This window comes from Gallinula chloropus (genome assembly GCF_964237585.1).
Source record: "Gallinula chloropus genome assembly, chromosome: 24".
NCBI lineage: Eukaryota > Metazoa > Chordata > Aves > Gruiformes > Rallidae > Gallinula > Gallinula chloropus.
This window is the reverse complement of record NC_140109.1, coordinates 7,305,181-7,321,317: the sequence shown is the minus strand read 5'-3', so window position 1 is coordinate 7,321,317 and position 16,137 is coordinate 7,305,181. Positions and strand designations below refer to the sequence as shown.

General features: G+C 51.4%; 1 pseudogene across 1 annotated transcript; it reads left to right on the top strand.

Moving 5' to 3' along the window:
* The first annotated feature begins 596 nt into the window (after positions 1 to 596).
* On the top strand, positions 597 to 15,197 carry LOC311200655 (olfactory receptor 14A16-like; annotated as a pseudogene). The gene is made up of 5 exons: positions 597 to 639; positions 971 to 1,110; positions 12,168 to 12,492; positions 13,751 to 14,078; positions 15,085 to 15,197. The product of its transcript is annotated as an olfactory receptor 14A16-like (transcript).
* Positions 15,198 to 16,137: the final 940 nt, after the last annotated feature.

Below are 16,137 nucleotides of genomic sequence, written 5' to 3'. Positions count from 1 at the left end.
AGCTGGTTCTTGGCCAAGAATTGGGTGGAAAATGGGTGAAAATGGGGGGTTTTGGTGGAAAACGTTCCAAAATGTGTCTTTTTGGTGTCTCCCATCAAAAACCCTCCTGGTCCCTTGACTCACAGCTGGTTCTTGGCCAAGAATTGGGTGGAAACCAGTACAAAATGGGTCTTTCTGGTGTCTCCCATCAAAAACCCTCCTGGTCCCTTGACTCACAGCTGGTTCTTGGCCAAGAATTGGGTGGAAAACGGTCCAAAATGTGTCTTTTTGGTGAGACCCATCAAGAACCCTCCTGGTCCCTTGACTCACAGCTGGTTCTTGGCCAAGAATTGGGTGGAAAATGGGTGAAAATGGGGGGTTTTGGTGGAAAACGGTCCAAAATGTATCTTTTTGGTGAGACCCATCAAGAACCCTCCTGGTCCCTTGACTCACAGCTGGTTCTTGGCCAAGAATTGGGTGGAAAATGGGTGAAAATGGGGGGTTGTGGTGAAAAACGTTCCAAAATGTGTCTTTTTGGTGTCTCCCATCAAAAACCCTCCTGGTCCCTTGACTCACAGCTGGTTCTTGGCCAAGAATTGGGTGGAAAATGGGTGAAAATGGGGGGTTTTGGTGGAAAACGGTCCAAAATGTATCTTTTTGGTGAGACCCATCAAGAACCCTCCTGGTCCCTTGACTCACAGCTGGTTCTTGGCCAAGAATTGGGTGGAAAATGGGTGAAAATGGGGGGTTTTGGTGAAAAACGTTCCAAAATGTGTCTTTTTGGTGTCTCCCATCAAAAACCCTCCTGGTCCCTTGACTCACAGCTGGTTCTTGGCCAAGAATTGGGTGGAAAATGGGTGAAAATAGGGGGTTTTGGTGAAAAACATACCAAAATGTGTCTTTTTGGTGACACCCATCAAGAACCCTCCTGGTCTTTCAGCTTGTAGGAGGTGTTGGGTGACTGACTCCCCCTGTCCCGTGTCCTCCTCAGGTTGCATCCCGGTGACCGTCGGCGTCGACTCCCACCAAGACGAGGTGGAGGAAGACACCACTGACCTCTGGACAGCCATGACCTTTGTCATCCTCTTCCTCCTCAGCCTCTGCTACAGCACTGGCGTCACCATCTTCAAGGTCAGAAGAGGGGCCGGGGGGGAGGTGTGGGGGTGGGAGTTAAAGCTCGGTGTTGAAGGCCACCTCTCTTCCTCACCCCACACAGGTCCTGTGACTGCAGCCGGAGGGTGAAGAGCTTCGTCCATGGCGGGTTCCTGGGGGGGGGGGTGGGGTGGGGAGGTTTTGGGGAGGGCTAAGGAATAAACCCAACAATTTACAACACAGGTCTCATCAAGCGACCAGAAACCCCCATTTTCACCTCAAACCAACGCCATTTTCCCCCAAATCACCCTGTTTCCCCCCAAAATATCAGTTTCCCACCAGGAGACCACCCCAAAACCCCATCAAGATCCAAAAAAACCCCAATTTTTCCCACCAAACCCCCCATTTCCACCCAAATCCCTGTGTCCCCCCAAACCCTCTGTTTCCCACCAGTAGACCACCCCAAAACCCCATCAAGATCCAAAAAAGCCCAAATTGCCCCCCAAATCCCCCTATTTCCCCCCAAAATATCCCTGTTTCCCACCAGTAGACCAAACAACATGACAACCCCCATGCACAACCCCTAGAGTTTCTCCTAGGAGTACATACCCCATGATGACCCCCCCAAACTGCTCCTAGGAAGATGCATCCCGTCTTGCCCCCCTCCCCCCCATTCCCCAAAGTTACTCCTAGGAGCAGGTACTCCATGGTGACCCCCCCAACCAAGATTCCTCCCAGGTGGATGCACACCCCACCCCAAGTTACTCCTAGAGTATGTACATCATCATGCCCTGCAGCTCCCCATCCAGTTACTCCCAGGAGGATGCAGGTGTCCCCTACCCCAAGGTTATTCCTAGGAGTATCCACTCTCTTCTGCCCAAATATATGAGTTAATTGGGTAAGTAAAGGCCAGGGGGGTGGGGGCATGCATTTGGGGGGGAGGGGGGGTGTGGAAAAAAAGGGAGTTTGGTAAAAAACGGGGGAAATTATGGATTTTTTTTAAGGATGGGGGAGAAATGAGGGATATTTCCCCAAACCAGGATTTTTTTAGCCTGGGGGGTGAGAAATAAGGATTTTGGGGCAAAATGAGGGAAATGTGGGGGGGGGGTTGGCAGGAGCAGGAGGTAAAAATCCAGAGGATTTTTGGTGGAATTGGTGGGAATTGGTGGGTTTTTGAAGGGAGGACAGGTCAAAAATGGGAAATTTTGGGTTTAGTTCTTGAGGATGAGGCAAAAAAAAAATGAAATATATTAAAAAAAAAAAAAAAGTCGGGGTTGGGATGGTGGGGGTTGGGGGAAACCCCACTTCTCCTTTTTCACTTGTTATTTTCGAAACCGAAATGGGGTGAATTCAGGCAGAAACAGGGAAGAAGCACAGGTGACACCACTTTGAGGGACACCCTCATTCCACCACCCCTGAAAAAATAAACAAACGTAAAAATCCCCCAAAACCCCACAGAGGTGGTTTCAATTCTGTTGTTTTGTATTTTTCTCCCATGTTTGGCGAGACATTCTTGACTGAGACATCAAATTCTTGCCCCAAACCCTGAGGATTTTGCCCCAAAAATAGCAAATTTCTGACCAAATTCCTGCTCCAAATCCTCAAATTCTTGCCTCAAAACCTCCAACATTTGCCCTGAAAAAAACAAAATTTTTAAACCAAAACCTCGTACTCTGGGCCCAAAACCTCAAAATTCCTGAATAAAACATAAAATTCTTGACCCAGAACATCAAATTCTTGACCCAGAACATCAAATTCTTGCTCCAAATCTCCAATTCTTGCCTCAAAACCCCTCAAACTTTTACCCCGAAACATCAAAATTTGGACCCAAACTTCAAATTCTGGACACAAACCTCAAACTATTGTTCCAAACATAAAATCCTTGACCAAAAAGTCAAATTCTTGACCAAAACCATCAAATTTTGCCCCAAACATCAAATTCCTGACCCAAAATGTCATTTTTTTTGCTCCAAATCTCAAATTCTTGCCTCAAAACCTCCATTGGTTGCCCTGAAACATCAACATTTGGACCCAAACCTCGAATTCTGGACCCAAACCTCAAATTCTTGACCAAAACCTCCAATTTTTGACCCAAACATCAAATCCTTGAAAAAAACCCTCAAATTCCTGACCGAAACCCTCAAATTCCTGACCCAAAACCTCAAACATTTGCCCCAAACATCACATTCCTGACCAAAACATTGACTTCTTGGCCCAAAGCATCTAAAATTCTTTCCCAAAAACATCAAATTCTTGACCCAAAATGTCACATTTTTGCCCCAAACATTGAATTCTTGAGGAAAACATCAAATTCTTGACCCAAATCTCAAACTTTTGATCCAAAACAATCACACTCTTGATCCAAACATTAAAGCTTCTGCCCCAGAGAATTTTGGGGGTCCTATGAGGGTCCTACAATGATTTGAAAGGGTGGGGGGAAGCAGAATTTGGGGTCTTTGAGGGGATTTGTTGGTGTCCCAAGGGATTTGAGGCTTCTGGGTGTGGTCAGGGTGGATTTGGGGTCACTGGGGGAGTGGGTTAATCAGTGAAACCATGACCAGGCTGGTGGGAAAAGCCCTGGAGAAGACATGGGGAAATGGGAGGGGCCATCTGGGGCTGGAGGCTGGGGGGGGAGGTGATTTGAGGTCCAGGATCTGAGGGGGTTTCCTTGGTCATCTGATATCCAGCCATGGATGAGCCACCACAGGTATGTCACAGACTCCCAGTTTCCTACCAGTAGACCACCCCCAAGTTCAAGATCAAAAAAAACCCAATTTCCCCCCAAATACCCTGTTTCCCCCAAAAATATCCCTGTTTCTCACCAGTAAACCACCCCAAACCCCATCAAGCTCAAAAAAAAACAATTTCTCCCCCAAACCCTCCCAATTCCTGCCAAATCCCTGTGATCCCCCAGACCCTCTGTTTTATCAGCAGTAGACCAGCTCCAAACCCCATCAAGATCCAAAAAAGCCCTTTTTTCCCCCAAATCCCCCTGTCTCCCTCCAAAATATACCTGTTTCCCACCAGTAGACTACCCCCAAACCCCATGAAGATCAAAAAGAACCCCAATTTCCTCCAAATCTGCCCATTTACCCCCAAATATCCCCATTTCCCACCAGTAGACTACCCCCCCAAACCCCATCAAGCTCATAACACCCTCCAATTTCTCCCCCAAAACCTCCCATTTCCTCCCAAATCCCTGTGTTCCCCCCAGACCCTCTGTTTCCCACCATTAGACGACCCCAAAACCCCATCAAGATCCAAAATAGCCCTAATTTCCCACCAAGTCCCCCCATTTCCCTCCAAAATATCCCTGTTTCCCACCAGTAGACCACCCCCAAACACCATCAAGATCAAAAAAGCCTCCAATTTCTCCCCCAAAACCTCCCATTTCCACCCAAATCCCTGTGTTCCCCCCAGACCCTCTGTTTCCCACCAGTAGACCACCCCAAAACCCCATGAAGATGCAAAATAGCACTAATTTCCCCCCAAATCCCCCCATTTCCCCACAAAATATCCGTTTCCCACCATTAGACCTCCCCCAAACCCCATCAAGATCCAAAAAACCCCTTTTTTCCCCAAATCCCCGTTTCCCAAAACAAATCCTTGTTTCCCACCAGTAGACCACCCCCAAACCCCATCAAGCTCAAAAAAAGCCCTATTTCTCCCTCAAAAAACCAATTTCCACCCAAATCCCTGTCCCCCCAAACCCACTGTTTCCTACCAGTAGACCACCCCAAAACACCATCAAGATCCAAAAAATCCCCAATTTCCTCCCAAATCCCCGTTTCTCCCCAAAATATACCTGTTTCCCACCAGTAGACCACCCCCAAGTCCCATCAAGATCCAAAAAAAAACCAATTTCCTCCAAATCCCCCCATTTACCCCCCAAATATCCCCATTTCCCACCAGTAGGCCACCCCCCAAACTCCATCAACCTCAAAAAACCTTCCAATTTCTCCCCAAAACCTCCCATTTCCTCCCAAATCCCTGTGTTCCCCTCAGACCCTCTGTTTCCCACCAGTAGACCACCCCAAAACCCTATCAAGACCCAAAATAGTCCTAATTTCCCTCCTAAATATCCCTGTTTCCCACCAGTAGACCAAACAACATGACAACCCCCATGCACAACCCCTAGAGTTACTCCTAGGAGTACATACCCCATGATGACCCCCCAAGATTGCTCCTAGGATGATGCATCCCATCTTCCCCCCCCCCACCTTCCCCCCATTCCCCAAAGTTACTCCTAGGAGCAGGTACTCCATGGTGACCCCTCCCCCCCCAGATTCCTCCCAGGTGGATGCACACACCCCCCCCAAGTTACTCCTAGAGTATGTACATCATCACGCCCTGCAGCTCCCCATCAAGTTACTCCCAGGAGGATGCAGGTGTCCCCCACCCCGAGGTTACTCCTAGGAGTATCCACTCTCTCCTCCCCAAATATATGAGTTAATTGGGTAATTAAAGGCCAGGGGGGTGGGGGCATGGCATTTGGGGGGGGAAGAATTGGGATTTGGGGGGGGGGGGGGTTGGAAAAAAAGGGATTTGAGTAAAAAACAGGGGGGAAAACGTGGATTTTTTTTAAGGATGGGGGAGAAATGAGGGATATTTCCCCAAACCAGGATTTTTTTAGCCTGGGGGGTGAGAAATAAGGATTTGGGGGCAAAACAAGGGAAACGTGGGGGGGGTTGGCAGGAGCTGGAGGTACAAAAAACAGAGGATTTTTGGTGGGATTGGTGGGAATTTGTGGGTTTTGGGGGGGAGGACAGGTCAAAAATGGGAAAATTTGGGTTTAGTTCTTGAGGATGAGGCAAAAAGAATTGAAATATATTAAAAAAAATAGAGAAAGTCGGGGTTGGGATGGTGGGGGTTGGGGGAAGCCCCACTTCTCCTTTTTCACTTGTTATTTTCGAAACCGAAATGGGGTGAATTCAGGCAGAAACAGGGAAGAAGCACAGGTGGCACCACTTTGAGGGACACCCTGAAAAATAAAGAAACAAACATAAAAATCCCCCAAACCCCCGCAGAGGTGGTTTCAATTCTGTTGTTTTGTATTTTTCTCCCATGTTTGGCGAGACATTCTTGACTGAGACATCAAATTCTTGCCCCAAACCCTGAAGATTTTGCCCCAAAATAGCAAATTCCTGACCCAACCCATCAAATTCCAGCTCCAAATCCTCAAATTCTTGCCTCAAAACCTCCAACATCTGCCCTGAAAAAACAAAATTTTGAACCAAAACCTCGTACTCTGGGCCCAAAACCTCAAAATTCCTGACCAAAACATCAAATTCTTGATTAAAACATCAAATTCTTGACCCAAAACCTCAAGATTTTGACCCAAACATCAAATTCCTGACCCAAACCATCAAATTCTTGCTCCAAATCTCAAATTCTTGCCTCAAAACCCCTCAAACTTTTACCCTGAAACATCAAAATTTGGACCCAAACTTCAAATTTTTGACACAAACCTCAAAATTCTTGACAAAAACATCAAATTCTTGACTAAAACATCAAATTCTTGACCCAAAACCTCAAGAATTTGCCCCAAACATCAAATCCTTTACAGAAACCATCAAATTTTGCCCCAAACATCAAATTCCTGACCCAAAATGTCATTTTTTTTCTCCAAATCTCAACTTCTTGCCTCAAAACCTCCAGCACCCAAATTTTCCCCCAAATTTTTCCCCAAATTTTCCCCCAAATCCCCCTATTCCCCCAAAAAAATATCCCCCTTTCCCACCACTGTGATTGATGGCTTCACCCATAGCAGGGACCCACGCTGGGGCAGCTGGCGAAGAGCTGAAGATCTGTGGGAAAGGCCTAAACCACCACACTAGTGGACTTGGGGAGTGATAGGCCAACTTTGGGCGGTGTCTGGACTCCAGCCAGGCCTAAACCACCCTCTAGTAGACTTAGGGCACTGATAGGACTGTTCCCTTGGAGAGGAGAGCCCTGAGCCGGTCTTAGGGGCTGCCTGTGGGCAGTTTTGCTTGTCCAGAGCAGTTTTGTTTGTCTCCGGAGAAGGAGACTCCACACCCCCTGGGCAGCCTGTCCCAGGGCTCCCTCACCCTCACTGGGAAGAAGTTCTTCCCCAGATTGGTGTGGAACTCCCTGTGCTCCAACTTGAGCCCATTGCCCCTTGTCCTGTCCCCACAGGCACTGAGCAGAGGCTGCCCATGTCCCCCTGTGTCCCACCCTTCAGATCTTTAGACCCATTGATCAGATCCCCTCTCAGGCTGCTTCTCTCCAGGCTGAACAGCCCCAGCTCACTCAGCCTTTCCTCACAGGGGAGATGCTCCAGGCCCTTCATCCCCTTCACAGCCTCCTCTGGACTCTCTCCAGGAGATCCCTGGCTGGTTTATCCCAATGCTCCAGGTGGGGCCTGACCAGGGCAGAGCAGAGGGGGAGGATCCCCTCCTGTGACCTGCTGGCCACACTCCTCCTGATGCCCCCAGGATCCCATTGTCCTTCTTGGCCCCGGGGCACACTGCTGGCTCATGGCCACCCTGTCACTCACCAGCACCCCCAGGTCCTTCTCCACAGAGCTCCTCTCCAGCAGCTCCCCCCCAGCCTGTACTGATACAGGTGGTTATTCCTTCCCAGGGGAGAGCTGCAGCTAATCTGGATGGTGGACAAAGGCACCCGGGAGAGGTGAGCTGCAGGGAACAGGGGAGGGCATAACAGGAAGGAAGAGTGTTTGGTGCTCTCTCCCTGTGCTGGGCACTGTTGAGGCCGCACCTGGAGTGCTGGGTCCAGTTCTGGGCTCCTCAGCATCAGAAGGACATGGAGGTCCTGGAGCGTGTCCAGAGAAGGGCAACCAGGCTGGGGAAGGGGCTGGAGGGCAAATCCTCTGAGGAGCGGCTGAGGGAGCTGGGGGTGTTGAGCCTGGAGAAGAGGAGGCTGAGGGGAGCCCTTCTCCCCACCTCCCCTGCCCTGCCAGGAGGGTGCAGAGAGGTGGGCGCTGGTCTCTTCAGCCAGGGGCCAGGAGATGGGACAAGGGGAAATGGCATGAAGTTGTGCCAGGGCAGGGTTAGATTGGACATTAGGAAAACATTTTTTCCTGAAAGAGTTGTCAGGGCTGGAACAGGCTGCCCAGGGAGGGGGCTGAGTCACCATCCCTATGTGTGTTCAAAAAGAGGGGAGATGAGGTGCTCAGGGATCTGGTTTAGTTTAGGAGGGGAACGAGTGGACTTGATGATCTTCAAAGGTCTTTTCCAACCTTGTGATTCTGTGAACAAATCATCTTCAGTCCCATCATGCAGCACATGCAGGACACTCAGGCAATCAGGCCCACTCAGCATGGGTTCAGGAAAGGCAGATTGTGCTGGACCAACCTGATCTCCTTCTGTGACAAGGTGACCTGCTCACTGGGTGAGGGGAAGGCTGTGGATGTGATCTACCTGCACTGCAGTGAAACCTTCAACACTGTCTCCTGCTGGAGAAACTAGCTGCCCATGGATTAGATGGGTAAGAAACCGTATGGGCCCAAAGGGTTGTGGTGAACAGAGTTAAATCCAGCTGGCGGCAGGTCACAAGTGGTGTTCCCCAGGGCTCAGTGCTGGGACCCATCCTCTTTGACATCTTTATTCATGATCTGGACAAGGGGATCGAGTGCACCCTCAGTAAGTTTGCAGATGACACCAAATTGTGTGGGAGTGTCAATCTTCTGGAAGGCAGGAAGGCTCAGCAGAGGTTCCTGGACAGGCTGGATCGATGGGCAGAGTTTTTTGGGGTTCAACAAGGCCATGTGCAAGGTCCTGGAGACACTGAAGGAGGCTGTGACCTCTTAGGAAGCCTGTGCTGGAGCAGGTCTGCTGGCAGGGCTGTGGAGGACCCAGGCTGGAGCAGTCTGTTGCTGAAGGAGGGCACCCCATTAAAGTGACCCACCCTGGAGCAGTTGGTGATGATCTGAAGCTATCTGGGAAGGAGTCATGTTGGAGGGGTTCATGGAGGACTGTCTCCTGTGGGAGGGACACAATGCTGGAGCACGGGGAGACTGAGAGGAGCCCTCCCCCTGATGAGGAAAAAGCAGCTGAGACAATGTGTGTGATGACCTGACCCCAACCCTCAATCCCTATCCCCCTGTGCCACTCAATCAGAGGAAGGAGTGAACTGGATGGGTTTATTGTTGTGTCCAGTTTATTCTACCGGCTTCCACCTTCAAAACAGTTAAATGTAGAGAAATACCTCCCAAGTAAAATGTGTGTGGGCTGAAAAAGGGTTTGGGCACCTCCCCAGGGTGGGGCTTAGAAGAACCAGTAACCTTGGGCTTCAAGGCTTCCCCATTGAAAGGAAGGATGTCACTGCCTGACATCACTTTGCAGCTCTATCAGCATCAAGTTTCACAAATGCTCAATACCCAGCAACAGCACCCAAAGAACATCTGCCAGGGATGAAGGATCTTACTGGCCTGAAAACTCCTTCAGTAGGAGCACCAGTAACTTTGGGGCTCAGGGCTTTCCTAGCCAAGGGAATGGCTGTAACAGTGCCTGATGTCACTTTCCAGCTCTACCTTTTGTTATATCTTCTCTTCCCTGTGCAGCTGAGGAGGGGGAGTGATAGAGCAGCTTTGGTGAGCACCACACATTCAGCAAGGTATGGAAGAGGAACAAATCCATGGGCATGTGGAGTCAATGGTCATAGGCTGCAGTAATGATCATTAAACTCTTGCCCAAGAGAGCAGCCAGGTACATGCCCAGGAAGATCCAGAAGTGCAGGAGCTGCAGCTCCCATGTGTCTGCAAAGGGCAGGAGGAGGAACTGGCTGGTGGAGCTGCTGTTGGACATCTGCTGACTCTGGGTGTGGAAAAGTGTTTTCAGAAGTAAAAGGCAGGAGTGAGGAGAGATTTATGACAAGGAAAATGAAGATGCTTGTTTTGTCTCACAAACTCCCAAGTGTGTATGAGGAGCAGAAGCCTCTCCCATGGGCTCCCAAAGAGTCATTCCTGGTCTTCAGTTGTGGGTACAGGCAAATGGGGGTGACATACATTTTCAATCAGATGAAGTCCCCTCTCATGGAGAAGGGGATCTTAGAAACTTATCTACAACTCCAGTAATTCCCATGGGAGCTGGCACCAGCAGCTCCCAGACAGAAGGTGCCTATTTGTGCCCATCAGGACTGGGGTAAGAGACCAGCATCGGTGGGTTGGAGGCAGACAGAGGCCAGAGCTTCATCTCCTCCAATCCCCAGGGCTGAAGTGCAAGGAGGAGGGGTCTGGAGTGATGTGTCTGACTCCCTTCCTTTCACAGGGGAAAAGAGACCTCTTCCTGTCCCTGCCTGGGGGTCCTGTCTCATGGGAAGGCAAGACAAGTTAGCTCTCCTGGACAGCTCTGGTTTGATCAGGAGAAAGGACTCTGCTGGACACAAGGACTATTCCCCAGACAAGGGAGGGAATGTCAGAGAGGACTTCATTATCTTTCCAAGTTCCTTGGAGCTCCAGGGACACCTTGAAAGAGCCCAGGGCAGATGGAGTACGTGAAGCCTTCATGTGCTTCTCTGCTATGAGCTGGTCTGGGCTCATGAAACATTGCAGCACTGCAGAGAGACAGCTCTGCCCAGGAGCAGCTCCTCTGCCAAGCACACAGGGCTGGGGACACTGCCTGTAGGCACCGAGGGGAGACCAGTGAGGCTGAGAGAGCTGATGGATGCTGAGAGCTCACTAGAGGAGAAATCTCCACAGCACTCTGCCTGGTATGTCTGTGGGTGCAGGGCAATGCAGGTTCTGTTCCTGGAGGGATCTCCTAAAGCTGGGACATGGGACTGTGTGTGGGGTCTGTCAGGAGGACAGGTTCCCTACAGGACCAGAAAGTGCTGCCTGGAAGGGATGCCCTTCTGCCCCATCAGAGGGACAGGGCAGGACAGCTGTCTTCTCCTGGGCATGGCTGCAGAGGTGTGAAGCAGCATGTGCAGCCAGGGGTGCCCAGGGCTGTCCTTGTGAGCAGGGTCTCTGCACCCCAGGGCCTGTGTGCTGGGGCAGGGACTCTGCTGCTGCCAGGGTCAGCACTCAGCCTGCCTGCTGGGCTTTCCACAGGAAGGACCTGTGGGTTGAAGGAGTGACAAGGGAAGAGCAGCGTAAGGTCCTTCTGCAGTAAGACAGTGCTGCCTGGTCAGCTTTGCTCCCAGCTGCAGCTGATCCTTGAGAAATTCCAAAGGGAATTTGAAGAACAACATCAAGGAAACATTTTCCTGTAGGTAGAGTCTTTGTAGGTAGAGTCTGATTTTTCCTCTCCTGTGGGCTGTGCTGAGTGTGGGAGATGAGAACTGAGTTCTCCCCTCAAGAATGTCCACATTGAAGCATCTCCTGAGCCCTGCACACACAGAGGTTCCCTGGGGCAGTGCCCTGATGCCAGGAGGGGTCTGCAGAGCAGAGCTGAGCACAGGGCAGGTTGGATGAGGTCTGTGAGCACAGAGCAGGAGGTGACACGGGCAAAGAGAGGCAGCTCCAGGAACAGCTCCAGGTAGCAGAGACATTGGCAGGGAGGGAGAAACAGCTGCTCCCAGAAATGCTCTGGAAGTGGGGATTTGGGACCTCCTGACATCCCCCACAGTGCAGACACTGATATTCTACAGGAACACTAGGGTGTGATCACAGAGCATCCAGCACAGGGCAGCTGAGACCAGGGCTAATGGACAGAGCAGCTCTCCCCACTCTGCAGTCAGGGGAAGGTTTCACTGGCACTGCAGCAGCAATGTCAGGGAGTTCTGACAGAAGAAACACTCCTCAGGTACAGGCAGGAGAAAACCAAAACTCCAAAGCTCTGCTCTGCCCTCTGGTGAAACTGCAGTGACAGTGCTGAAAAGCTCCTTCCTATCTACAGGGGATTTAGTCTGAGATCACACCATCCTTCTATTTACTGACTGCTGCCAGGCAGGACTGAGTTCTCCAGAGCCCACAGCCAACCCTCCTCCCAGCAGTGGCACACTCAAGCCAGCACAAAGCAGAGCTCCAAAAGGGACCGGCCAAAATTCCTCCAGAATACAGAGAGTCAATCTGAGGGTATTCCCTAAGAACTGAAAGAGTTTTTCCTCGAAGAAGAGTTCCCTGAATTCTCACTGAGCCTTTTCCTCCTTGGACAGGTCTCCACACTTGATGGCAGCAGATGTCCAACAGCAGCAGCTCCATCAGCCAGTTCCTCCTCCTGCCCTTTGCAGACACACGGGAGCTGCAGCTCCTGCACTTCTGGCTCTTCTTTGGGCATCTACCTGGCTGCTCTCCTGGGCAATGGCCTCATCATCATCACCATAGCCTGTGACCACCACCTCCACACCCCCATGTACTTCCTCCTCCTCAACCTCTCTGTTCTTGACCTTGGCTGCATCTCCACCACTGTTCCCAAATCCATGGCCAATTCCTTGTGGGACACCAAGGCCATCTCATTCTTGGGATGTGCTGCACAGGCTTCCTGGTTTTCTTCTTGGCTGGTGCAGAGTTTTCTCTTCTCACTGTCATGGCCTATGACCGCTACGTTGCCATCTGCCACCCCCTGCACTACGGGACCCTCCTGGGCAGCAGAGCTTGTGTCTACGTGGCAGCAGCTGCCTGGGGTGTTGGGTTTCTCAATGCTGTGCTGCACACAGCCAATACATTTTCACTCCCCTTTTGCCATGGCCCAAAGGATGCTTAATTCAATTATTTGATTTTATTCCATTAATCCAAAGATTGCCTCTCCATGCTCCTACCCGATTCCTATAGTTACACTGAATGGTGACTTCCTGGTTGGTTATGCCAACCAGGTTCTGCCACAAGCCAAAGGGTTGGATTCCCTCCATATCTAAACTCCCATAAGATTGGTATTAGACCAAAAGCTATCAAATTGGGTTTTATTGCCCGTTTCATTGACCCATGACCAATTTAGCCATGGAGGGATGAGTCTTGCTCATCACTGGTGTTGCTCAACATGCACCATAACATGTCACCTTTGACAGGAAAAGAATGATTGCAAGTTGAACAATTAATGGGTGGACACCCAGGGAAGATACAAGGATTTCCACACCTGAAGGTCCAATCACACACACTACGACCGACAAAACCTCCATTGTTGTCATTCTGATTAAGACAATATTCCCCCTTCTCTGGAACTGGGGTTTTCCGTGGTTTTGTTTCCTCATTCCAACAGAGTCACAGAATCACAGAATCATAGGGGTTGGGAGAGACCTCGAGAGCTCATCGGGTCCAACCCCCTGCCAAAGCAGCTCCCCAGCTCATTTTGCACAGATAGGTGTCCAGATGGGGCTGGAATCTCTCCAGAGAACGAGACTCCACACCCCCTGGGCAGCCTGTCCCAGGGATCCCTCACCCTCAATGGGAAAATGATCTTCCACATATTGGTGCGGAATGTCCTATACTCCAACTTGCAGCCACTGCCCCTTGTCCTGTCCCCACAGACTCTGAAAAGGGGCTGCCCATCTCCCCCTGTATCCCATCCTTAAGATATTTATAAACATTAATAAGGTCCCCCCTTAGTCTTCTTCTCTCCAGGCTGAACAGCCCCAGCTCACTCAGCCTTTCCTCCAGGGGAGATGCTCCAGGCCCTTCATCCCCTTCGTAGCCTCCTCTGGACTCTCTCCAGGAGATCCCTGGCTGGTTTATCCCAGGGAGCCCAGTACAGCTTGTGAGCTTTTAAAAACCCTTTCAAAAGCCCATTAGTTCTCCCCACTATCCCATTAGCTTGGGGGTAATACATTTTCCCTCCCATTTTGCCATGGCAATGCTGTTGACCAGTTCTTCTGTGAAATCCCCCAGATCCTCAAGCTCTCCTCAGACACCTACCTCAGGGAGATTGGGGTCATTGTTTTCAGTGTCTCTTTCGGGTTTGGGTGTTTTGTGTTCATTGTGGTGTCCTATGTGCAGATCTTCAGGGCTGTGCTGAGGATCCCCTCACAGCAGGGACGGCACAAAGCCTTTTCCACCTGCCTCCCTCACCTGGCCGTGGCCTCCCTGTTTGTCAGCACTGGTGTGTTTGCCAGCCTGAAGCCCCCCCTCCTTCTCCTCCCTATATGTGGACCTCGTATTGGCATTTCTTTACTCAGTGGTCCCTCCAGCAGTGAACCCCCCTCATCTACAGCATGAGGACCCAGGAACTCCAAGACGCACTGAAGAAAGTTCTGCAATCAATGTATTACTGGGATTGATAAGCTTCCTGTATCTTTTTTGTAAGTTGCATTTTCAATTCATGGAATTTGCTTCTCCTAATTGTTGGTAGTTACGTCCTGGTGGTCAGAAGATGTCGGGCTGTACGGAAAGGTAGGACCCCCTCCTCAGGTAACCAATAGCAGCTACCCGATGATGTAAGCAGATGGAAGTGACATCGTAAATCTAGGCTGTATAACACTGTGCCAGCCACTAATAAACACCATTTGCCATCCACCACATTGGTGTCTGTGAGCTGATGGCCTGAGAGGCCTGGGGGTGGTCGCCGTGCCGTTCCTGAACCAGGTCGCCGCGCCTCAAAAGGCAACAGGGTGCAGCCCAGGACAGGGCTGTCAGCTCTAAGAAGCTTTGTTAAAAGCCCACACAACCCCAGCCCCAAACCCACCACCCCCAGAAACCCTGGGCAGGGGTGGGGGAGAGTTACTGATCTCTGCCAGGCAGGGCAAGGCTTGCAATCCCCACTCTCCACCTGAGCCCCCAGTCTCACGTGCCCATCAGTGGGACCCGGCGCTTCACGGGCTCCCGTGCCCCCGGAGAGGCTTCCTTGAGTTCAGCAAGGAAAATCCCTGTGAAGAGGAAGGAACTCCTTGCCTGGCATTGTGCCATGTTGAATGCACCCCCTGAGGTTTGCCAGGTTGGGATGAGCAGCCAGACTGTTCCAGCTGGTGTCTCCTGTGCTTCACCACTCAGGGAGGAGCTGGCAGGTCCCAGCGCGTCTCTCGGTGACGGGGTATGGTGGATGGGAAGAGGTGTCTTTCTCCTTGTCTTTTCCTTTGCTGAATAGAACCCAACTGGTGGAGTTGGGGGTGAAATCACGCTGTCTCAGTGAGATGCTCCTGTTACCCAAATGCCCCCACAAACAGTGTTTGCAATTTTTGTCTTCAGAATGATTGAGGAGGGCGGGAAGAGGAGGAGGACGATGGCAGAGAAGAGGCAGCTGTTTGTGGGAATGAGTAAGGGAGCTGTTGGAAGGTAGCATGTCACTCCCTCCTCACTGCCAGCTCTGGCCTGGTCTACTTCCCTGGCCTTGTCCACTGCTCTGGCTTGTCCAATGCTCTGGCCTTGTGCCTTGCTCTGCCCTCCCACGTGCCCACCCACCACACAGGTCGGTGTTGTCAGCCAACTCGCCGAGGGTGACCCAGTCCCACTCTCCATGTGTCCCACAAAGACGTTCAAGAGCACTGGTCCCAGTACTGGCTCTGAGGAACCCCAGTGGTCTCAAACCAACCTGGAATCCCAGAATCCCACTCATGGATCATGCCCATCACCACAGCACTTCTCCAAACCCCGGAGGGCTCCCAGAGGTGCTCCAGATGCCACCCAGCTCGCACGGCCCAGGCCAAGGGGTCACACTCATCGCTGCAGCCCCCCTCCTGCCCGACAGGCCCCATAGGCCTTAGGGCCCAGAGAGGCTGGGAGGAAGATGGCTGAGCACTAGGAGAAGGGGGAGAAAGCAGTTACCCACAGCTGTGGATAACAATGCCAGCCACACTGCTAATGCTCCTCAGGCTCTTTCATTTTCACATCTTTATTTCCTGGGAGAGGTAGGGTCTGCAGCACTGAGCAGAGCCCTCTGATCCCCATGGGGCTCAGTACATGGCCCTGCTGTCCTCCCAGCCCTCCTTTCACCAGCTGCCACGGCCCCCGTCCAGCATCACTGTCGGGGTGGCTTCTTGGTGGGGGGAGCGGAGTCCTCAGAGCTGCTGGGCTTCCTCTTGGGAGGGCGCTGGGGTCCCTGGCGTGAGCAGCCATGGCCCTGTCCAGGGGCAAGGGCATCAGTCGCAGCCTCCTCCATCTCCCAGTCCTGGTCTTGCTCCCCTGGGATGGGAGTTGGGATGGAGAGGGTACAGCCAGGACTGCCCTGAAGAGCAGCAGTCGACGGGCCTGGGAGTTGGTCTGTGTCCTCTGCAGCAGCA